Genomic DNA, 24688 nt, shown 5'->3' on the forward strand with positions numbered 1-24688 from the left:
ATGGGAAATTAGGTTTGAAAAGAAAGAGTGGCAAAGATTGGAAACGAAAGGTAAGAATTTAGGATGGAGAGAAAGAAAAAACGGAAAAGCAAATAGAGTTGTGAAGATAGGAAACGTAATACTAAAGGAAGAAGAAGAAAAGTGCCTTGATTTGGGATACAAGTTCAAAGTGAAGGAAGAAAAGACGAATACAAGGGAATTAGTTTTTTCAGTGGAACAAGCAATTATGGACATAAAAGAAGAGGAAGAAAGGAACACGATAAGGAGAAAAGCTGCTGCTATAGTGAGGCAGAATATGAACAAAGAAATAGGGAATCTTACAAAAGAAGAGAAAGAAGGATTCAAGAGCTTAAGACGAAGGAAAGACATTGTTATACAACAAGGCGATAAAGGAGGAGCAGTAGTAGTAATGGAAGAAAAATGGTACAAAGAGAAATTAGATGAATTATGCGACGAGACATACGAGGTGATAGGTGAGAGAAAGATGAAAGAAGAAGTTAAAGAGGAGATAATAAAGAATGCGAAGAAGGCAGGCTTTAGAAAGTTATTAGATGAAAAAGGAAGAATTCCGGATATGAAAGGATTCCCGAAGATACACAAAAAAGAGGTAAAGTTGAGACCAGTAATGGATTGCAGAAAGAATATTTTTCAACCATTAGAAGAGGAAATAAAGATAATTGCAGAGGAAATAAGGGGAGAACAAGTAAGTAATAGAGTTAAGAATACAGAAGAAGTAAAGAGGATGATAGAGAAAGTAGGAAGAAGAAATGAGAAAACACTGATGTTTAGCGTAGATGTCAAAGCAATGTTTCCCAGCTTAAGAAGGGATTATATTTTGAAGGTATTGGAAGAAGAAATGGAGAATAGAACAGTAAGGAAATGGAAGAAAGATAAAGTGATAAAAGCATTAAAACTGATATGGGAGAACAGTGTGTGTACGATAGGAGAATAATTAGTGAAAATAAAGGAAGGACTAAGTATAGGATCGAAATTAAGCCCAGTGTTATCAGAAATTGTGATGAATAAATGGGAAGAGAAAGTTAAAGAAGAAGGAGGCGAAAGACTGATTATGTTTTGCAGGTATGTGGATGATTGTTTAGGTATTTGGAAAGGAACGAAGAGACAATTCGAGCAATTTGTGAGAAGGATAGAAGATAAAGAAAAAGGAATAAGCCTGGAGGTAGAATTAGAGGAAGAGGGGAAAATAAACTTTTTAGATATGACAATAAGGAAAGTAGGAGGGAAATTTGAAACAACATGGTATAGAAAACAATGTTCAGCAGGTGTTTATTGCCATAGAAGAAGTGATGTAGATGAAGGAACTAAAAGAAACTTTATTAGAAACATGGAGAGAAGGATAAGAATGATAGACAGTGATGACGTGATGAAAAGGAGGAGTAAGAACGTACAGAAAAGGTAGCAGAAGAATGTTAGATGCATTGCGAACGAGGAAAAGGAAGGTGACAGAGATTCAAATAAGTGATGAAGGGGTTGTATATAGAATTAAATGCAAAGAATGTGATATGAGTTATGTAGGAGAAACAGGAAAGAGGTTACAAGAAAGGATTAAACAGCACAAGGACGACGTTCGATTGAAAAGAGATAGTAACGCTATATATAAACATGTAAGGGAGACAGGACATGAAATAGACTGGGAAGGCGTAGAGGGGCTGGAAAAGGAGAAAAGAAGCATTATAAGAAAATGGAAAGAGGCAGAATGGATAAGAAAGGAAGGAAGCGAGAAACTTATGAATTGGAATAGCGGACTAAATATACATGAGGTATGGAGAAAGATATTGGATAAAACAGAGAAGAAAGAAGAGATTAAAAAAGGTGTGTTGAACAACGGATAGACAATTAAAAGTTTATGTTTTTCAAAAGTGAAAGTTATTCATACACAGGTGTGCCAATTAAAAGTTTAGCTCTTAAGTGAAAGTTGATCATTAAAAGTTGCATTTGTATTGTTAAAGGAAAGGACGAATATGATTGGTTCATGGAATACCTCCTCTCACTTTAAGAAGTATATAAGCTGTAATCTTAGAAATTGTATTTCATAATGTGTCTGATGAAGGCAAAGTTAATTTGCCGAAACTGTAACGCTATTATTTATTAGTTAATATATGCTTTGGTCAGAATTTGTCTGTTATTTTATAAAAGAAGTTCCAAAACAACATGAAATGTGAAATATCTTTTAACATAGTGTCGAGACTTGAGAGTCGACAAACTTTACAGTTTCCGGTAGCAATTACCTCCAAGCCCCGATATCCATAATTAGCTCGGGATAGGGGACTTATATATTAAAAAAATGACATACTCAGCAAAATGCAGACGTCTTTCAGTGCGAGAGTAAATAGGAATTAAAAGTTCATTTAATTCTGAATCTGTGTCAAAATTACCGACAGAAATAAGGACCATGAATAATGATTATTTTGTAGGACATTCCACTTTATTATCACAAGAATTCCATTTTCCGATTTGCTTAGTTGCAAAAAATTATAAGGTATATTGCGTGTACGCGTATATAAAGTGCGTGTACTGTCCCTGATTTCTCATGACAATCAGAAACAGAATTAAAAGAATAAATTACAGTAATGGTTTTCTTTTAAGCGGTAAATACAACTACTTTTATTTTAATATTTTTTGACTTAAAAATGTTTGTTCGTTTTCACCCCTTCCCCTTATGTGTTTTATATGTACTGCAAGAACATATTTAGATATTGATTATTGATTTCAGTATATTTCAAGCATCATTTCTCGGATCTGGCCCTGCGATATGTCGATATGTCTATAGTTTGCGATATGTCGATATGTCTATACCGTGGATATCAATATTGACACATATCAACATTCAATATATCAAATATATCGACCTCGAATATCCATATCCTAAACTTTAGGTATTGATCTTTTGGGGGAGCGAGGCATAGGGGGCTCCAAAGAATTTCAATGAATGACGAAACAAAAGTTGAGTTTTACAATAATGTCTTCCTATGACAATTTCTTTACTACCACGAATAGCAACGTTGTAACTGGAAATAGTTCATTTATAACATTTTCAATTTCAAAAATTGAATTAACAGCTTAGATGGTTCGTATTCTTAAGAAGATGAATTGATTTCGAGAAACCAGCTCTCGATATACCTCACTATTTTCCCTGCGTGATCTATTATTACAATTATCCCACAAGCATACATACTTGCATATTTCTAACACGTCCAGTTCTGGTTGAACGATGTTCATAAATATATGTTTATTTAGATACTAAATCAATTCCACAAATAATTTTTCGCTATTTATTATAGCCATTATTATCTGGAGATCAGCATCGAAACCGCAAGTAATAGTAAATTCTACGACCTTCTGTCTTGATATAGTAATACAAGTGAATATGTTATCGACTCCAAGGACATTCAGAAGGACTGCGAAGACTTACATGTTGCGAATTTAGTTGTGTGAATATCAATATATAAACTGGAATTAATCTATTCGTGGCCATCCGAATTTAAATAAAGTGAGAAGGAAATGATATGGAAATTATTTGGAATTACAATTGGTTTCTAAGCAGCTGAGGTTAAATATCGCAAATGCAATTAAAATTTAATGTAACACTTTGAATTGGATGCTTGTAGATAACTGTTAATTCTTTTTATGGCGCTGAGTCGATTGCAGAAGCATATGTGAAAATTGTATCTTCTATGCTATATGGAACTTAATGTTTCTACGATGTACTCTTAAGTTTGTAGCAGATACAACAAAATAGAGATGTACGTGAGTAGATCCTACTTTCTTTCGAGACATTCAATCTTTACATTGAACATCATATCCTTGTGCTGTTTGATTCTGTTGTCAATGTTGAAACCGGTTGGGAATACCCAGCACGCTCACGGTTTCGATAAAATATTATGGGAGAGGATAGAATATGTCCTAGTAATCTCGAATCGTTTCAAGAAAATCTGTACTTGATTCCTGCCACGGTTCTTGTTCCTACAACCGGAAAAACTGTTAAACTTTTAGATCTTCCGATCTTACTAAATGAATACGGATGGTAGCAGCATGTTTTCTCCAAACTTTTTATCGATTACAAAAACAATTTTTTGACTATATATTGTCTGTTTCGATGTAAGCTGAGCAATCTTGAAACAGTAATATTTGGTTTTTGCTTTTTACGGATTCAAGGTAGAGTTAATTTAAAATTCACCTACGTTTAATCGATTGTAGAAAAATGCATTCCATATTTCTGATCATTTTCGCCTACATAGTAATTTAATCAATTTTAAAGACTTCTTATGGCTATGCGTTGCTTTTTCTTGATTGGTCATAAACGTTGACATCATAAACAGTTCATTAGTAAGAGTACCACTCTGAGAAGAGGTTTAATGACGAGAGATTGAACTGTTTTTGAGACTTTGAATCGATTGCTAAAAATATTGATATATCTTGGTTTTTGTACTCTGGTCACTGTCTCGGAGAGGCAGACGGTCATAGAAGTAAGATGCGTAACACTAAAGTTAATATTAATGATGGGCAGTAGGAATATTTCCGGTGGGAAGGAAAATAAAAATGGGAATATTCCTGGATTTTTCTCTGGCATATAAATTCCAGAGAAGGAATTTCTTTCCTTTTCTTTACTTTATTTTACAAATTATAAGAACCATGTGACTAATTACTTTATTTTCATTTATCATTTACTTCTAGTTTTTAAATAATTTGGAGGTTAAAAATTTTAAATTCGTTATATAGCTAATGAACATTATTTTTTAATTTGCATTTCCATTTGTACTAGGGACTAGCAAAAGACTAATTTATAAATGATGAAAAGGTACAAATTTGTAAAGTAATCTAGAAATTATGTAGAGATGGAGGTGAAGTACTATCAATACTACCGACACACCGCCAATAATAGATATCGATCTGCCTGCTGTCTCTTATTTGAATTTCGCTTTCTGAGAAAGAATCAGATATTGAATAAAGAAATCTGTGAAGTCGTAAGTACTTATATTTTTAAAATGTAATGTTTACATATGAAAATTAGGGATTCTTCTCGGGATGTTTCATTAGTACTGGGGTTTCCGGACCTGTATGAATTAGGATTTCTTTGCTTCTTTTACACATGTATTCATGCACCACGTAATTTCTGTTGAATTTTTGTAATACCGTTTATATTGTTTGAAATGGCTTATCTTCTTAAATTAGATATTTTATGGTACATAGTAACAAAGCACAGTGTATTTCAAATCAGCATTCTGTATATATACTATCCCGTTCACCGGCAACCTTTCCAATGGTTCGAGAGACGACGTATGTTTTCTAGTAGTTACCAACCAAATTTGTTTATAGCATTTAAAAATTTAATATGATTATATTATTAGCTGTAGTGTGAAGTTTAGACAGCCAGTTTACATATAAATTTAACACTTTAGCGGTGTAAAGGTATGTGGACTTTCTATACCAAATGTTTTCCTACTATTTACACGCATAAAACATATTGTATGTAAACATACATTTATGCGTAGTCTCTAAATAGCATAAAATAATAACAAAATAACATAGTACCGTTCAGAATATATATTTTAAAGAATCCTCTGGAAACAACAACAATAAGGATACTGTGATAAAAACGAATTTCATTTTGAAATCATAATATAGTAATAGAATGCAATTTTCTTTGTGTTTGCACATAAATTCCTGGAATATTCCCATTTTAGGGGATCTTCCCGGGAATATTCACAGAAAACATTCCCATAAAATATTTTCCCTTAAATTTACCGATCACTAGTTAATATTGGTGTCTATGGGGTCACTTCATGGCGGACAGTAGTCCGTGAATCCTGAAAAACACCCCGTCTCAAATTATGTAAAAAGTAGGCTCACTCACCTATTCAAATTTTTTGAGAACTTTATAAGAATATGCTATCTATCTCTAAAGTGTTGTCAGTATATGTTACTAAAATTCCAAATATGGAGGCTTCCACTTAATTGGTCCTTTATTTCATTTTATATTACTATATAGTTGAATTAGGGGATCATTGGTTTCGATGGGACAGGCGTTCATTAAAGAATGACTGTAACTTTTAATCAAAATCACCTTTACATTTTGGAACATATCTAATTTTAAACTCCACCTTTACATTTTGGAACTTATTCAGCTCGTCCCTATTCATGTATAAAGCAATTGCCAAAAATATAAACTGGGGAAATTATTGACCTGATGTATCATCTTTAACAGGTTTTACAATCTTATATAGTTATATTGATGAGCATAAGTCCCACATTGTTTCATAGGGAATGAGTACAATATCGCACACCTCTAACATTTCTTGAAAATTATGCAAGCGCAACTTTAATTTTCGATAAGTGTTAAAGTAGTAGAGTATAGGACCATGATATATAAACGCTATATTCTACAAAGAATGACCGCATTGATTATTGCTGTTTTGAGCTGTTTTTTTTTATGTTCAGACGTCGTTTATTTTCGGAAATAGTTAACGAAATAAACCAGATGAAAGCCCACAAACCAACATGAGTAACCGCGAACAATTTTGAGAATGTGTTATTTATTTTTCTTAAATATAATAAAACATGATAGATTGTTCATAAAACCAGAAAAAAAATAATATTCATTGAGTTGAGTTGATTTTAGTTTAGCGTCCCTTTCAGCAGCGAGGCTATATGAGACGTGGACCTACTGATTAACGTGGAATCCGAACCACATGAGCTCCCGCCGGGAATCGAACCCGGGTCTCCCACGCCAAAGGCGCGTACGCTAACCGCTTAGCCACGGAGGAGCTAATATTCATTGAAATACTCAAAGATGCATTATGTTGTTGTGTTGTTATTTACACTATTTATACACATGTACACATGCTGGTATTATTACGTTCGTTCCATACGTAAGACAACATTTCCAATGAATAAAAGACAGCAATCGTAGCTCCCACGTAATTGCAGAATAAAAATGGACAAAGGAGAAAACAGAATATCTAACTAATATGAATGTAATTGTCATGGAATTTAAGTTATATTTGTTTAGGAAGACGTAGCATTATTGTTCATAGTGGTTCCATGGGAAACCCCCGAACTCGCGAAACTCACTATCCCTGAAACCCTGCTCACAGGAAGTTTACAATTTCTTAAGTAACTTTAAATTACTAAATTGTGTTTTAGTGACAGGCTCAACAGGACCTCTTCCCGTAGGTTTCCAGTTCAATCCACTGAAATGCGTTTTGTATGGAAGTATTGCGCGCTTAATCTTTCTTTTTCATATTTGTATTTAAATATAAAAGCATGGATGTATGCATTTGTGTGTGTGTATTTCAGCAATACTGTTGAACGCATGCATGCATTAAAAAGAAATTTTCTTCATATGTATTACTCGATATCTGGGAAAGAGAACTGTCGTCGTAAAACCCCCTTGCACACCTAGGGAAAGGGAAGGGGATCCGCATAAGATGATCTAAAACGGTCATTATTAGTACCAATTGAATTGGCTTCGAAGTTCATTAGCTTACTGGTAACAGTTCCCGTTTTCGTATGTTCATGTTAACCCGCAAATGAGGGTAAAACCTATTTGCACTCTAAGGGAGAATTAGGAATTGTATATAAAATGACCGAGAGTTGCTGATATTAGTGTCGAATCGATAGTTTTAGGAGCTGTGCTGATGCCGTGTATATCAAAGTTCAACCTCCATTAGCATTTCTGATGGGGCATGTCAACATAGAAATTAATTGAAAATGATGGATATTAGTATCGACGTAACAGTTTGGCCTCCATAAGTTAATTGGTGATAGTTTTGATGTCCTCTAAGTTCAAGGCCTACTCAGAATTAGGGTAAGATAAACCCAGTCAATCCTAGGGAGTAAGGACTGGAAAATATATAAAAAAATAAAAGTGACCAATGTTAGTGTCAAATAAGTAGTTTTGGAGCCACATACATATATAGTGACACTCCAATGGTGTTTATCTACGATATAGTACACTTTACAGCCTTTTGTAACATAAACTTTATCGACAATAATGAATGATTAGTACAAAAAATGAGAAAAAGAGTATGAGACTTAAAGTTTTTGTTTGTAAATTTCTTATTGGAACAGCTTTGCATCATGCCTTTTTCAGCAAGAATAGAAGGGTTGTCTGTGAAGGCATATCTCAAGACAAACGAATCTACGATCTCACATATCAATCCAAACAAAGAAACAATTTTACTTCCCACCATTATCAATATTCAATTCAAATTTGTATAGCTCGAGTATATTTCCGTTAACTTTAACTTCTTTTGCTTTCCACAAGAGTCCACTGTTTTTTATGTTATTACATCATTTATATTCTTTCTGTTCATTAATTTTTATTGTGAGAGATCCTTGGTCATCTATTGCTGACATTCACGCCCACGATAATACAGTTGTTAGCAGTGACTAAATTTCGTAGCAGAAAACTGGGCATGAAACCTGCTAGTTTCATGTAATGATTTTTAGTTTAATATTTCTGGGTTCACTTGTCTTTAGCATTATATAAAAGAATGACTGAAATTCATGTTGTTACAACTGTATGAAATGTAAACGTTTTACTTTGTTAACTACAGATTTGAAATATGCATAATGTTCCATCATCAAGACGATTGTAGAATATCAAAGAATGACTGAAATTCATGGTGAACTTATGTTGTCGGTGAGTGTATTGTAAGCTTTTATCTACAATATTTACTTTTGAAAATTTCAACTGCGAAGAAATAGTATGATACGGTACCAGTATGAGATATAAAATAATTCGGAACAACAATATGACCAAGTAAGGACGAAATTTGCTACATTTATTATATTATACTTTTTCATCGTTATAACTTTGCTACTCAATCACGGTGGTGACAAATTTCCCTTTTGTCGAACTCAGATGGCAAATTGTCCTACACCATATAACAAGACTGGAAAATTTTGATTGCTTTCTGGTAGATTTTTGTGCCTGTTTATTTCTTGTGTTGCCATATTGAAAAATGATTAGTTGATACTGTCCCTTCGACGACCATTGGTATAAGAACTAAAGACGATGGAAGCGCGGAAAATTTAGCGAATATGAAATCAGATAAATTATAAACAATAGAGACTTAAATAGTCACTATATTGTGTAAAAATAATGACAATGGTTCTGTGTCCAGTGTCGTTTTTACCGGACCACATTCAGCAATCTGTCTGTGATTATAAGATCATTGAACTGATAACAGAAACAAATGAGAGGAATATATTGAAACTTCTATATCGAAGAAGAAAGATAATGTGAAGTGTACCTAATAATGATTGTGATATAATCAAAACTTCATCAAATAATCATTTGGTAAGTTTATTTGTTGATAGAGACCAAAGATGATCGCTCTACCACTGAGCTACCATTTCCCGAAAAGTATTAGAAATGTTTATTTTTAAAGAATACCAGACACCCTAAAATTGCATACCAGACCACACATTGAAATTTCAAACTGTTTACTTTTTCTGATATACCGAAATATAGTAAAATATGTACAGATATTTCGTGAAACTTCATATTTGCCATCCAGAAATGAGGTGGGTCAGAGTGCGTTACAGTGAATTGAGGTTCAGAGTGGGTCAGTTATTCACAGCGGGCCTTGTTGTGTGTGGTGAGTCACTGTGGGTCACGTCCTGCTGACCACAGACCCACTCACAAATCTTGACGCACTGACCCATTGCATCTCTGTTGTCTTGTCGGTTACTTGTAGTAATAAATTATTTAAATTATTTTCATCATTAAATTATCGTATATAATGAACACAAGTTGAAAATCAAGTAAGGAATATCTCCGATGCTAAAACATATCGGACTCTCGAGTTTGATTCTCAGTCGGAAAGTATTATATTGAACACATTACAGTGAGTCGGATCAATAGGCAAAATAGGACTCCCGCAGCGCGGGGAGCGCAAAATGTAAGGAAAGTAGGACGCAAAATATATTTGCGATGGCGTTATAGCTTCAAGTTACGCCACTCCTCGGATTCCAGTTTAAACTGCAGGTCTAAATCTCACCTTCAGAATAGCTCCAGAAACAGATCGTTATAGCTAAACAATAGCTACCTACACAACAAATTTCTCAGAAGAGTTTGTGATTTGTTAGTTATTTAATTTTTATTTACAAATTATCAACGGAATACCCGACTATTGTCAAACATTTATACTGTGGATACATTTATATTAATTATATAGACTGTCACGTCTTTTAATCACGTGACTCTCCAGTTTGCCTCACCATGCCAGTAATTTGAATATTCCATCAGGGAATCGAACCCAAAACTATGTGAACAGGGGTTGAACTTTGTAACTGATAGATTGTGGAACACCTTGTATGACTTATTATTAAAATTGAAATGATGCTACAAAAAGCAATTAGCAACGAAATAATTTTCCACATTTCCAACACTAATTACATTTAAATTTTTCATACATTTATACCAATTACATTATGAAAAGGAGTAGAATTAGTATATGTCTGAAATTAAAATAATCCCACCAAAAAATAATGAAATACCCTACTATTGTCAAATAACGTTTATGCAATGTGTACACATAGAAATGAATAGAATTATTATATGCTGGAAATTAAATGATCCAAAAGGCAATTATCAATAAAATATCTTAATATTTTACACTAGTTACATGTACAGAACAAATTGTATTTGTGAAAATTGAATCAAGATATTGTATGCATGAAATATTAAATACACCCCACAAAACTCTTTTTTTTTTCGCCAAATCTAATACCATCTTTCAAATGCATTAGGCTTAGATTTATTACAAAGTAGAACATTTATAGCATCTTATATGAGAAGAATATAGAAAGAACTTCTCCACCTCGCAGTTTGTTCGATGATTATTTTAAAGTTCAAGTATCATGAAGTTTCTCTCCTCTCTCTCCTTTTCCGATGGAGTCTTTCGGGCAAAAAGGTGATACATGGGAAACAATTATATACTAAGAACATTTTCTTTTGTCCTTTACAAGATTCTTGTTTATATTCATTTCGTCTTGGGTGAGAAGGCGGACTTTAGAACAGAAAATTGAAACGCTCCAGAGGAGAGAGATTCCCTGTCAGCCTTCGAGTTTTCTCAAAGAATGACATCAGTTGGGAGGTCTGAAAGAGCCGACAAAACTAAGGGCAAAGTTACCCAAAACAAATTTAAAAAGAAGTAGAACGAAAGAAATGGAGACAACCAGGAGGGGTCATAAAGTATTACTCCCTGTCTCGAAGATTAGTAGGGGAAATTCTCAGCGGATTCTCAATTCATGGGTAAAACTCCCTACCATGTCCTGTAAATATGTTACCAAGCGTAAATGGAACTGTATATTATTTTGACCTAAATTAATCTGAGTCATCAAAAATAGAGACAATGAATTTCAGTTATTTCTGTTGAAAAATATAGAAAACTTTTAGTCATAAAGTGCGATATCTTGTAGAAATATCTTTGTTACTCTTATAGGGATTCTGAAACTTTGTAAGTGGGTGGCCATCTCTACATGTTTAAAAAGGCAATGTTCGAATGTATAATTTTATTACATATACACAAGTTTCACTGTAGATTTTCACTTATCTTTAGTCTTGAACATTATAATTCAAACTGCACGATGCCCAAAAAAAAAAAAAAAAAAAAAAAAAAAACTCGCCACATAGGAAAATAATGTGTAAGACCATTTAGAAGAGAAAGCCGTTCCATCAAATAAAATTAACTTTGATTCAAAGAAATGGGATGTTATAGGACAAAGAATGATAATCTCATCTTATCCTCGTACAGAATACATGGAAGTGTGTCGAGACCGTAATACAGCAAATTATAGATGCGTTAAAATATTAAATAATTCTTTCGATAAAATGGGTACTTTCAAATATCTTGGATCAATATTAACAGACGAAAATCATATTCACAAAGAAATTAAATGTAGGCTAAAACCAGGGAATTCATGTTACTACTCTGTTCAAATTCTCTTGTCGTCGCGAATTCTGTCGAGGAATTTAAAGCTTAAAATATATAAAACGATAATCTTGCCTTTTTTTCTATATGGTTTCGAAATGTGCTCGCTTACTCTGAAGGAAGAACATAGACTGAAAGTATTTAAGAACAAGATCCTCACACGAATATTCGGACCCAAGAGGAACGGGAATGGGGAATGGCGGAAACTTCATAACGAGGAACTATATAATTTATACAGTTTATCAAACATTGTTAGGGTCATCAAGGCTTACCTGAGCCGGTCATGTAGCTAGAATGGAAGAAAGTAGAAACGCTTACAAAATCTCGACTGGAAGACCAATCTGAAAACGACCATTAGAAGACCTAGGCGCAGATGGAAGAAAATATTAAGATGGATCTCGCAGTGATAGGAATACAAAGTAGAAATTGGATCCAGTTGGCTAAGGACAGAAGTTAGTTTATAGCTTTTGTGAACGCGGTATTGAACCTCCGGGTTCCAGAAGCAACATAGTTGAGTTGATTTTAGTTTAGCGTCCCTTTCAGCAGCGAGGCTATATGAGACGTGGGCCTACTGATTAACGTGGAATCTGAACCACATGAGCTCCCGCCGGGAATCAAACCCGGGTCTCCCACGGCAAAGGCGCGTGCGTTAACCACTTAGCCACTGAGGAGCTCCAGAAGCAATATAGATAGCTAGTTAGTTAGTTACAGTAAGGCTACTAGTGGGGATCCTAATGGAGATATTAAATCATGAAAGAACGAACTAACGTAGAGTACTTAGCTGTATATGAATCAAAACAGAGTAAAACTTGAAAATGGGAGATAAAAATACTCTCTCTCTTCTTTAAAGAACTTATCATAAGTAAAGTGGAAAGAGGATAAAATGTATAAGACTCAAAGACGATATAGCTCTCTTGCCGAATAGAGAACAATGAATTTGAATTGGCAATATGTTCCACAAATTTTAGAATATGTTGTGAATGCGGGATTATAATGAACGAAAAAATAGTTGGAAACAAAATAAGAAGAATCAAACTATTCATCAGTAGTCTACAACTGAATATCCGTGTATGTAAACGTACGTAAACGATACACATAAATGCGTGTGTGTGTGTGTGTGTGTGTGTATGCAATTACGGATGGGCATGAGTCGAGATAAAACTCGACTCGAATTCACTCGAGTTTCGAGTCAAGTCACAGTTTTGAGGTCGGGTTTCGAGTCGAGTCGAGTTTGATAAATGACTCGCTCCTTCTGCTCGTTTTAACTCGTTTTGAAATCATAGCTTAATCAGACTGGAAAGCGAAAGGCGAGAGAAGTGTAAGCAGTAGTGTGGAATACTTTTACTGGTGCTCACGACAGGGGTGAATCTCGTCTGGTACTCTTAGTGAATCTTGCTGGGTACAGGGGGTGAATCTCGTACTTGTGTGTGTCGTCCTGTAACGGATTTGCCTAGTTTTCCCAGAACTCTTTGTTTGCTCGATAACGAGACGACAATATTCTTTTATAACCAGATAGCCGCAAATGTCGTGAACGCCAATATAAATATGTAGTTCTTACATCTAGGCTGATACCTGCACGGCCGAATTTTTGAGCTCAAGAAGAAGCCCAACGTGGGTAGTGATGTCATGCGGATCGGATCGGGTCTACTGATCAAACTGTTAGAGCAGCCTCGATTAAAATAATCCATCGCTTGATTGTAACAAGCCATCGACACGGCTTATTTGAGCCGATGGCTCGAGCCGGTTTTGTTGGAATGAGCTACCGACTCGACTCATGTGAGCCATTACCTCGAGCTAGCTTCGCTGAAACTAGTACATCGGCTCGGTTCGACTCAACTAAACTAAGTCGGTGGCTTGAATTGGCTCGATTGGGTGAGCTATCAGCTCTGTTCAGTTCGGCTCGGATGAGCCATCGGTTCGAGGCAGCTCAATTAGATGAACTCTTGGCTCGGGTCACTTGTCGGTTGACCTCAATAGTGAATGAGCCGTGAGCCGAGCCGCTCGAGCCGTTAACAACCCTATTCCCGGGCCGCGCAGATTTGAACATGTTTGGCCGGCGCTCTATAACTTTTAATAACATTTGCCTGGAGCTCGAATACCTGCTCCTCCGGAACACAAACCCATGATGATGATAATAATAATAATAATAATAATAATAATAATAATAATAATAATAATAATAATAATAATAATAATAATAAGTTACAGTAGTAGTAGTAGTAGTAGTAGTAGTAGTAGTAGTAGTAGTAGTAGTAGTATCATGGATAATTATATTGTTTATGTAGGATATTTGAAGAAAGTACTTGGAACTACACACAACGTTTAGCTCGAATTGGCTCGTTTTGGCTCGACTTGACTCGAAACTCGACATGAATTCGAGTCGAGTTCCGAGCCGACTTGGAGGAAATTTTTCTGGAGGAGTTGGAGGAGTTCTCCAGTCGAGCTCAGAAATGTCTGTTTCGAGTCGAGTCGAGTTTCAATGAAAACTCGCTCGAACTTGCTCGTGCCCATTCCTATATACAATTACACTTCACTTTGTCCTGAACAAACACTCATTTTGTAAATTTATTTCGAGAACATCTCATTCATTAATATATATTTTCTCTCTTAATTTGCTCCTGTGCTTGGGGTCTCTGCTTTGATCCCAGCTCGCACCGTGTGGATTTTTTGTGGTGGACAAACCGTTCTCGTGGGTTTTCTCAGGGTTTTCCCGTTTCCTCCCACTTTCTTCATTCCACCATTTCACTCATTTCTCATTATCACCGTCTCCTTTAGCCTAACCGTCATAATCGTGGGACGTTAAATTTAAAGATTTCATTTCTCTTAATTTGTGCGAACGCACCCTTGCTTATAGACGTCAAACTCACACAGAATCTCAATTGAGTTCAAGTATGCTGTGTCTACTGTGAAGCACAGGTCAGATACAGGAGGTTTTAAAGTGTAATTGTAGGAACGGTGTACAGGATCATCCAGTCCCGCCTGAGACAAAAGAAAATCTGATGGCATAAAACTAGTTCACTGTGGTTGCAAAGCAGGCGCAACAAAGTTTTGAATGAAAATGTTTTCTCACTATTAAATTTAACGAATAATAAGATTTACAGACGACCTGTTAGCCCCATTACCACCAGCATCAACATGACATCATATTTATTCTGAATTAGGCCAGATCTTTTATTCACAAATAATTATCGTTGGATCCTAACGCAAACTGGTGTATTACTAATAATTTTTCAAGGGGCTTCTTTGCCCTTGATAATAGGCATGTATCATTTCATAGATATTTCAATTGTAAATACATAAGCAAAATCTGGTAGCAAGTATGGAAGATAGAGTTTATTGCTTTTGGCAGTCTCCAGGAAGGAAAGTAACAACAATATGTGAAATCGAAATGTACTATTAACTAGATACTTCAATCATAAATAGATATGCCAAGCTTGGTCAGTTTTCGGTACCAAGAATGGGAGATGAAGTTGATTTCTTCTTTAACAATGGTGGCCTCAACAATGAAACTGGGAACAATATGTGAAATCGCCATATACCATTTCCTAGATATTTTAATTATAAATACATGTAGGTGTGCAAAGTTTGACCACTTTCTGGTAGGAAGTACGGAAGATGAAATTGGTTGTTTATTTAAAAATAGTGGCCTCCAAAATGAAACTAAGAACAATATGTGGAGTGATATACCATTTTCTAGATATTTTAATCCTAAATAATCCAGCTAAGTTTTAACCGCTTCAGTTGGCAATTGTGGAAGTTAGAGTTCATTGTTTATTTAACAATGGCGTCATCCAACAACGGCCCTATACTATTTTCAATTCCAACCTGCGGTTCAAGGTCATCCACCCTGCTCCACACTTTCCTCTTTTTCACCCCTCTTTCCCCTTACAGTATTAGAAAAAAATGAGCAGGACACCCAATGAATGGGCAGAAGGCAGAGGGAGCAGCAACTTGTATTAGTTCGGCCACAGGGTTGCTAGGTGTAGGGTGCGTATTGAAAGGTGTAATCTCGATGTGATATCGCTTATTTGAACGGTGTGCTTACAAGTGAGAAACTGTTTATTTATTTGAATAGTGTGTGAAGAAGATATTCTTTGGCATGCCTCCAGTAAAGAGGGATCTGAGACGACAGTCAAAGGATGTAATATACAAAGTTTATACACATTTTAAGTCTGGAAAATTGCGAAGAAAGAGTGTGTGATTTCTTCAGAGGTGCACAACGAAGAACTGCAGAGGTGTGTAAAGTATCTTTGCGAACTGTGCAGAATATATGTAAGGAAGCAGAAAAAAGTCTCGTTTCTAAATCATAGAATGCGGGTCCATTTTTCTTCGCCAAGGAAAAATATACTGCGGGAAAATAAGGTCACAGGTTTAGATGACTTCCAGAAAGATTTTGTTAAGCATTCTGTTCATGACTTTTATGATAAAGGTGAATATCCTACCATGAGAATATTGAAGGACGTATTAACCCTTATCCGTGCAACCGGGGCCTCTCAGGCCCAGTAGCTTCATTTTTCTAAAACTTCTCAATAACTATACATATTTCGAAGATATAAAATACTGAATTATTCTATCTTTCGTCAAAGTTAAAATCATGAACATATCGAGTTGGTAAAGCTAATGTTTTTTTTTTAAAAAAAAATTGAAAATCTTTTCCTGACGTAACCGGGCAACCGGGGTCTAGGAGGCCCCGTATAACTTTAGTGAAATTCCTATCAAATATTAGATCAAATTGTCACATAATTATATTTTGAACACGTGACTATTGTAACCTTTAGTCGGAACAGTATGCGGCAACAGACATTGAATTTTGAGTGTTCTGCACTTAAAATATATACTGGGCCTGACAGGCCTCGGTTGCCCGTTTGCGTTACAAAAATGTCTTGCCCGATTAAGGGTTAAGGGAGAAAATATATTAAACTGGAAGCATTACCTCCTTACACAAAATTGTACAAAAACTATGGTTTAAATACAAGAAGTGTAATGACGGTAGTAGTTTCTTAATGGAGCGGAAAGACATTGTAACATTACGAGCTGCGTTTTTAAGGAAAATAACTGCCATCAGAAACGAAGATAATCTACGTCCTATTGTATACCTGGATGAAACATGGGTTAACCAGAATCATGGCAGAAAATTTATTTGACAGGATTCTAAAAGAAATGGTGGCCTAAAGGTTCGTGTTGGAAAAGGGTCTCTATTAATTGTGTGTCATGCAGGTTCAGCAAAACATGGGTTTATAGAAGGAGCGGGTTTAGTCTTTCAGTCAAAAAGTCAGGTGACTATAATCACGAAATTAACAGCAATTTGTTCAGAGAGTGGTTCACAGACCTCCTTAGGGGTTTGGAAGAAGGGTGCGTGATAGTGATGGACAATGCAAGTTATCATTCGGTGCTTGTATATAAAATTCCCACCACTAACTGCAGAAAAACGGACATTGTGTCGCCGTTGGAAAGAAATAATATACCTCATAATCCATCATACACAAATGCAGAATTACTGTCTATCGTTAAGCAACACAGCGATAACCTTAGAAAATATGATCTTGACCAATTGGCATGGTAATGGGGCATGAAGTTGTACGGCTGCCACCGTACCATTGCCAATATAATGCAATAGAACTCATATGGGCCCAAGTAAAAAGTGAGGTGGCTGGTAAAAACAGTACTTTTAAAATCAGAGACGTACGAAAATTACTTGAAGATGCCATGAATCGAGTGACTGTGGAAGACTGGAAAAACTGTGTTCGTCATGCAGAAACTGTGCAAGATGAATACTTCATAAAAGAAGGATTGCGAGACGAACAAATTGAGAGAATTATTGTGTATGTGCAAGATGAAAGCGAAGACGATAGTACCAGTTCAGTTGAAGATTGCGAAGAAAATGAAGATGTTTTGCTACAACATTTATACTCCTGTATTTGGTAAGTTGATCGCTTATTTACTTACTTAAAGTTAGTTACTTTCATAGTTGTTGGGTTTAAACACCTGCTTTATGATTATACAGTATTATTACGATGCAAACCTATCTTCCTCTCGCTATTAAATAGTTCCCCTGGCAACACTGTTTGTGTATGTTGTGTTTGGAGGGGAATAGGTGGCCGTGTGGGGAGACTATGTTGTGACCTTGAAGCGCAGATTTGAAATGAAAATAGTATAACTATAATATGCGAGATCGATATGTACCATTCCCTACATATTTCAATCCCAAATAGGTGTGCCACGTTCGGTCAGTTTCTGGCGATAAGTATGGAAGAGAAATTTCATTGTTTATTTAGGAAGGTTTGTCTCCAATAATGAAATTAAAAACAACATGCGAAATCGACATGTACCATTCACTACACTTTCAATCTCAAATAGGTGTGTCACCTCTGGTCTGTTTGTGGTAACAAGTATGGAAGATAAACTTGATTATTTATTTTAAAAAAAAGTATCCTCCAACGATGAAACTAACTGCAATATGTAAAATCGACGTATGTCATTCCCTACATATTTCAATTCTAAATAGGTTTGCCACGTTTGGTCAGTTTATGGTAGAAAGTAAGTAAGAGAAAGTTCATTGTTTATTTAACAATGGGGCTTCCACTAACGAAATTAAAAATACGTGAAATTGACTTGTACCATTTCCTAGATATTTCAATCGTAAATAGGTGTGCAAAGTTTGGTCAGTTTCTAGCAGATCCATGGCAGATAAAATTGATTGTTTATTTAACTATAGGGGCTTTCAACAATTAACCTTCCATTAGTCGCGCCTCGGTCAAAAAGGCCTCAGGGAAATTATTTTTTGTTATGCGGCCACCCTGTTTGTCACACAGACTCCAACCTCTAGCCTATCTCTCCCCGCATCTTTTCGTACATTCCTGCTAAGTAATTTCGCAATGCATTGGTTAGTTTAACTTCGAGTGATTGGTTAGTGACTCTGTTGTGCTTTCCACTGCGTGCGACTAACCGTATATTGTAATTTTCAGTGCTTCCCTCCGCAGGCGACTTTTGCGTTAGTGACATTTTAAGCTGTATAAACGTATGTACAGGGTTCATTATGAAAGTAATGAGAATGATACTACCCTGACTCAACAATCCACCGCAGCGCGCGCTGCTGCCGCGGAAAAAGTAGTAGGAAGTCTGTCCTTCCAAACGCGCCCGGAGTCAGTCTGCTGCGAGCAATGAGAGCGTGTGGATGTCGATCCGCGTGAAGCACGTTTTTACAAGTTGTAACACGGCGCGATGCAGGGTTCGCTCGAACAACGCTATGCCATAAAATTTTGCGTCAAGTTGGGTAAGAATGCTACGGAAACTTACCAGATGCTGAAAGAGGCCTACAAGCAGGAGTGTTTGTCAAGATCCCAGGTCGGAAAATGACACAAGTCGTTCAAGGAGGGTCGGGAGAATGTCGAAGAGGAGACCCGTTCTGGACTCCTAACAACAGCCAGGACCGATGACAACGTTAACCGTGTGCGTGAAGTGTTGCGCTCAGACCGGCATGTGAGCATTCAACAAATCGCGGACATCCTAAACAAGTCAACATTTGCGGTACATGCGATAGTGACCGAGGACCTGGAAATGCGAAAGGTCTGTGCGAAGCTTGTGCCGAAGGTGTTGACCAACGAACAAAAAGAACTTCGAGTTTTGCGCTGCAAGGAGTTGTTGGCATTGTGTGAAAGTGAACAGGAATTTTTAGACTCGGTCGTAACTGGAGACGAATTCTGGATTTTCGAATACGATCCAGAATGCAAAAGGTGGAGTGCGGAGTGGCACACCTCATCCTCCCCCACCCCAAGAAGGCGCGCATGAGCAAATCCCGGATCAAAACCATACTCATTGTCTTCTTCGACGTTCGAGGAATGATCCATTTCGAGTTTATGTCACCAGGATAACCTGTCAACGCAGGATTTTGTCTAGAACTGCTCAAGAGACTGAAACACAGGGTCGCCCGCGTTCGAAAGGACATCAAAGACTCAATAAATCTCCACCACGACAATGCACCAGGTCACACCGCCTTCACCGTCATCGACTTCCTGGCCCGGAGCAGAAACCCAGTGGTCCCCCACCCTCCTATAGTCCTGACCTGGCTCATAGTGACTTTTTTGTTTCCCCGTTTGAAGAGATAACTCAAATGAAAACATTGGGGCTCCGTGCAGAACATTCAAGCCCATGTTGCAAGGTTTTTAAAAGCCATTTCACCGAGGACTTTAAAGATGCTTTCCACGCGTTGAAAACACGTCTTCGGAAGTGTATCGGTGCAGAAGGAGAGTATTTTGAAGAATTTAAAGATTTGTAAGAATCGAAACAATAAAACTATTTTTCTAAAGCAATGCTCATTAGTTTCATAATGAACCCTGTATTTAAAAAAATGGACAGAAGAGAAGTGGACAGGCGTAACAAACCGTTACCAAGTATTGAAAATGAGGAAGGTAGGAACGAACATATTAAAAGAACGCAGGTAACTGTTAGGAAAAGACTATTCGAAGAAATTAGTCAAGACAAAGATCTCATGGAAGCTTTGTCCGAGGAAGAAGATGACAAAGAAGATAATATTGAAGTGAGTGAGCACGAAAGTGGAAGTGAGGAGTCTGCAAGCGAGTTTGAAAACCTGCAATCCAACAATGACCAGTGTATTCCCGCGCCTGTTCGTTTCTTGGAGGGTATTGGAAAGAAAATGAAACGATATGGAACATGCATGAAATTAATTACAGGAGGCGAATCGTAAGTACAATATTGTGAGACATGTGCCAGGACCGCTCGGTGAAGCCAAAAGTGTGACAACTCCTCTTCAGGCATGAAAACAGTATTTTCCTGAAGATTTGTTAGAATAAATAGTTGAATACACCAACCTGTGGATAGCAAACAGGAGGGAAAATTACAACAGACCCCGAGATGCAGTTCATACCAACAGGGTAGAAATAGAAGCAGTGTTCGGTCTACTCTATCTGGCTGGAGTATTGAAGTCGTCACATACAAACTTGAAAGATTTATGGCATGAGATGCAACTGGTGTCGAAATTTTTCGCACAACCATGACTGAAAGAAGATTTCGAATTTTACAGACGGCAATACGTTTTCATGATTATAGGACAAGAGCAGATGGACAAAAGGTTGATAAATTTGCAGGTTTTAGAGAATTATTTGTGGATTTCGTTAAAAACTGCAAAACGTATTATTCTTTGAGTGAGTATGTAAGAATTGACGAAATGCTCAATGCATATCGTGGAAAATGTTTATTTCGGCAATACATACTGAACAAGACTTCAAAATACGGCATAAAGATTTATGCCGTGTGTGATGGCAGAACATTTTACACAGGACACATAGAAGTTTATAAAGGAAAGCAGCCCAGTGGACCTTTCAAAGTGAACAATAAGGTACAAGACGTTGTCGAGAGGCTTGTGAGCCTATATCAGGAAGGGAAGAAATATTGCTATAGACAACTGGTACACGTCTGTACTTTTGGCGTTTTCCCTCTTATTAAATCATAGACTGACAATGATTGGAACGATCAAAAGGAACAAGCCTAAGATTCCTCCATTATTCGTACAAAGCAAAGACCAGTCAATAGCAGTATGTTTGGTTTTGGGAATGTTTCTACATTGCTATCGTACGTGCCAAAGAAAAATAAAGTAGCGTTACTTCTGTCAACCTTGCATGGTGACTGTGATATCGACGAATCCACTCGTGAAGCAAACAAACCTGAAATCTTGACATTCTACAACCTTACTAAGGGAGGTGTGGATCTGGTGGACAAACTAAAAGGAGCGTACTCAGTGTCAAGAGTTCCCCGAAGATGGACCCTTACACTATTTTACAGTATCCTTAATATTGGCGGCATCAACAGCTTTATCATTCTGCAAAACAAAGATGAACTGGATCGAAGGACATTTTTGAAAACCCTCTCACGTGAACTCTGTCAGGAGCACCAACGCTATCCCTACATCCTCCAAACCATTCCTAGGCGCATCAGAACAGGCTTGATGATCTTCTAAGAATTGAGGAAAAAAGAAAAAGCATAAGGATCCCAACACTGGAAGATGCTACTACTGTGACCGAACCAAAAACAGAAAAAACAAAAACAGCCTGTAACTCTTGCTTGGCTCCAATATATACAGAACATACTGTTTTTACGTGCAAAGAGTGTAGTATTGTCAGAGCAGCAGAGGCCGAAATGAGCAACGACGAAGTGTAAAACGGTGTGAAATTAAAGATATGCCTGTCTAAAATAATTCACTGTAGTACTGTATAGGAGACGAAGTTTCAATATAATAAGACTGTGAAAACTAATTCAGTGTCGGTGTGTATAGCTGTGAAATTTTCAAATAATAGGATTATAAAATAATTCCGTTTATGTCATTCTGCTGAAATAAGAGGCTGTGATATTTTAAAATAACAACAGTCCCAAAAATAATTAATGTAAAATATGTTGTGAAGTTTTGCCTTATTGTCATATGCATATAGTATTTACTTTATTTATTTACTAATGTATTTCTAATTTTGAGTAACCAACGAGTTAACTTGCAAAATATACTGTTATAAAGGAAGAAATATTGCATTATCATGCAAGAGCAAAAGATCATACTCAGAATTCGAAGAGTCCCTAAATCCATTACCTAGTTCTCTATTTAAAGAGTTATGTAACAAAAACATTTTAATGCAAATGAAAAAATGATGTCTAATTGTAGGTAGCTCTATTACTTATTGCTGTAAAACGTATTATAATAATAAACACATTACTCCCTCCTAATCAAGAACAAAGATATTTACCCTAATAATACAGGGGAAATATTTAAAACGATATTAGGGACACTTTACGTTCATGCGGTCCTTTTGATAGCGCGCGAATACTCGCGTTACTTCGGCTGCGCGACTTTCCGAGGGTTAAACTAAAACAATAAGTGAAGTCAATAGGTACCATTCATTAGTTATTACAATCCCAAGCCAATGCATGTGCCAAGATTGGTCAGTTTTCGGTGGAAAGTATGGGAGATAAAGGTGACTGTTTATTTAAGAATGCTGTTCTAAACAATGAAGCTATAAAAAATATGTAAAATCGACATGTACCATTTCCTAGATATTTCAATCGTAAACGTGTGCCAAGTATCGTCTGTTTCTGGTGGAAAGTACTGCAGACAAAATTGATTTTTTCAGTAATGGTGGTCTCCTAGAATGAATCAAAAATAATATGTGTAATCAACATGCACCATACCCTAGATATTTCAATCGTAAATGGGTGTGCCAAGTTTGGATTGATTCTGGTACAAAATATGGCAGATAGAGTTGATTCTTAAATAGTAATAGTGGCCTCCAATCATGAAACCAACAACAGTATGTGAAATCGACACGTACCATTCACTACTTATTTCAATCGTAAATGACTGTGAAACGTTTGGTCTGATCTGATGGAAAGTACGGCAGTTAGAGTTATTGTTTTCATAACAATGATGGTCTCCAACAACAGAAGTCACAACAATGTCTGAAATCGCCATATACCATTCCATAAATATCTTGATCATAAACGGATGTGCTAAATTTTGTTAATTTCTGGTGGAAAGTGTGGCACATAAATTTGATTGTTTATTTAAAAGTGGTGGTATCCAATGATTTTTTATTTAACAATGGTGACTCCAACAATGAAACAAATCACAATGTGTGAAGTCGACAGATATTCCAATCGTAATCCAGGATGCGTGCCAAGTTTGGTCAATTTGCCGTAGAATGTATGGCAGAAAAATTTGATTATTTGTTTAACAATGGTGGCCTCGAATTAAACTAAAAACATTGTGTGAAATAAACATATACAATCCCTAGATATTTCGACCATAAATTGGTGTTCCAAAATGTGGTCTGCTTCAGGTGGAGACTGTGGCATATAAAGTTCCTTCTTTATTGAAAATTGTATTTTCCAGGAATGAAAACTAACAACACTATATGAAATGTACAAATACCATTTCAAAGATGATTTAGTCGAAAATAGGCTTTCCAAGTTCGGTCAATGTCCTGTAGAATGTATGGCAGACAAAATTGATTGTTTGTTTTAAAAAAGGTAGCCTCCACCACTGAAACTTCGAAAAATTTGTAAAATCGACATTTACTATTAGGTAGATATTTCAATCGATAATGGGTGTTCCAAGTTTGTTTTTCTTCTGGTAGAAAGTATGGCAGATAGAGTCGACTATTTCTTTGACAATGTTTGCCCCTAACAATGAAACTATTAATAATATGTGAAATTATCATGCACCATTCCCTTGATTTTGTAAAGTCCATTAACCTGATTGTATCAGTTTTACCTTAGTAATTGAATTATTTATTTCATTCTTGATTGTTTTAATTTTATTAGTTGTATACTTCAACATTAGTGACGGTGGTGCCATTTACCGTCTTGGGCAGAAACTATTTGGAGGTTAAAAATAACATTAACTCTCGCGAGAAAAACATGGCAGACAATTATATAAATATATATCGAAAGTTATAGAAGACATAGACACTCTACCAAGCAGCCTAGCCTCTCTTGTGTAAGTTACTGTGCCAGCTAGGACCAAGTATTGCAAAACGTACTTGCGAGCATAGCACACTTACGCATTTAGAGGATTGAGGAAAGTTCTCACTTTCGGAGGGCAAGCTTGCTTTTTGAACATCATTTATTCCTATTTCGTTTCGCATCTTTCTTCTTTTGGGCTTCGGCCCTAAGCTCCATTCTCATCATGACAGAACTTGGCAACGCTTCCGGACCACTGTATCATC

The sequence above is a fragment of the Thermobia domestica genome, chromosome 13, assembly GCF_964235325.1.
Source record: "Thermobia domestica chromosome 13, izTheDome1.hap1.1, whole genome shotgun sequence".
Lineage (NCBI taxonomy): Eukaryota > Metazoa > Arthropoda > Insecta > Zygentoma > Lepismatidae > Thermobia > Thermobia domestica.